We start from the raw sequence: 1,406 nt of genomic DNA on the forward strand, positions 1-1,406 counted from the left end.
GTCTGCTATAGACCACCAGACCAGGGGGATGAGGTGGACGAGGCTTTCTTCTGGCAACTAGCAGAAGTTGCTAGATCGCAGGCCCTGGTTCTCATGGGAGACTTTAATCACCCTGATATCTGCTGGGAGAGCAATACAGCGGTGCACAGACAATCCAGGAAGTTTTTGGAAAGTGTAGGGGACAATTTCCTGGTGCAAGTGCTGGAGGAACCAACTAGGGGCAGAGCTCTTCTAGACCTGCTGTTCACAAACCAGGAAGAATTAGTAGGGGAAGCAAAAGTGGATGGGAACCTGGGAGGCAGTGACCATGAGATGGTCGAGTTCAGGATCCTGACACAAGGAAGAAAGGAGAGCAGCAGAATGTGGACCCTGGACTTCAGAAAAGCAGACTTTGACTCCCTCAGGGAACTGATGGGCAGGATCCCCTGGGAGAATAACATGAGGGGGAAAGGAGTCCAGGAGAGCTGGCTGTATTTTAAAGAATCCTTATTGAGGTTGCAGGAAAAAAACATCCCAATGTGTAGAAAGAACAGTAATTATGGCAGGCGACCAGCTTGGCTTAACAGTGAAATCCTTGCTGACCTTAAACACAAAAAAGAAGCTTACAAGAAGTGGAAGATTGGACAAATGACCAGGGAGGAGTATAAAAATATTGCTCAGGCATGCAGGAGTGAAATCAGGAAGGCCAAATCACACTTGGAGTTGCAGCTAGCAAGAGATGTTAAGAGTAACAAGAAGGGTTTCTTCAGGTATGTTAGCAACAAGAAGAAAGTCAAGGAAAGTGTGGGCCCCTTACTGAACGAGGGAGGCAACCTAGTAACAGAGGATGTGGAAAAAGCTAATGTACTCAATGACTTTTTTTGCCTCTGTCTTCACGAACAAGGTCAGCTCCCAGACTGCTGCACTGGGCAGCACAGTATGGGGAGAAGGTGACCAGCCCTCTGTGGAGAAAGAAGTGGTTCGGGACTATTTAGAAAAACTGGATGTGCACAAGTCCATGGGGCCGGATGCGCTGCATCCGAGGGTGCTAAAGGAGTTGGCGGATGAGATTGCAGAGCCATTAGCCATTATTTCTGAAAACTCATGGCGATCGGGGGAGGTCCCGGATGACTGGAAAAAGGCTAATGTAGTGCCCATCTTTAAAAAAGGGAAGAAGGAGGATCCGGGGAACTACAGGCCAGTCAGCCTCACCTCAGTCCCTGGAAAAATCATGGAGCAGGTCCTCAAGGAATCAATTCTGAAGCACGTAGAGGAGAGGAAAATGATCAGGAACAATCAGCATGGATTCACCAAGGGCAAGTCATGCCTGACTAACCTAATTGCCTTCTATGAGGAGATAACTGGGTCTGTGGATGAGGGGAAAGCAGTGGATGTGTTATTCCTTGACTTTAGCAAAGCTTTTGATA

General features: G+C 48.0%; 1 protein-coding gene across 1 annotated transcript in view; it reads right to left on the reverse strand.

Annotated features, from left to right (window-relative positions):
* Positions 1-1,406, reverse strand: part of LOC113408187 (cytokine receptor common subunit beta-like) — a gene marked incomplete at its 5' end in the record, with an annotated part of 7,194 nt that overhangs the window by 1,030 nt on the left and 4,758 nt on the right. The window lies entirely within an intron of this gene.

This window comes from Terrapene carolina, unplaced genomic scaffold, assembly GCF_002925995.2.
Source record: "Terrapene carolina triunguis isolate 2854851 unplaced genomic scaffold, T_m_triunguis-2.0 Scaffold984, whole genome shotgun sequence".
Classification (NCBI taxonomy): Eukaryota; Metazoa; Chordata; order Testudines; family Emydidae; genus Terrapene; species Terrapene triunguis.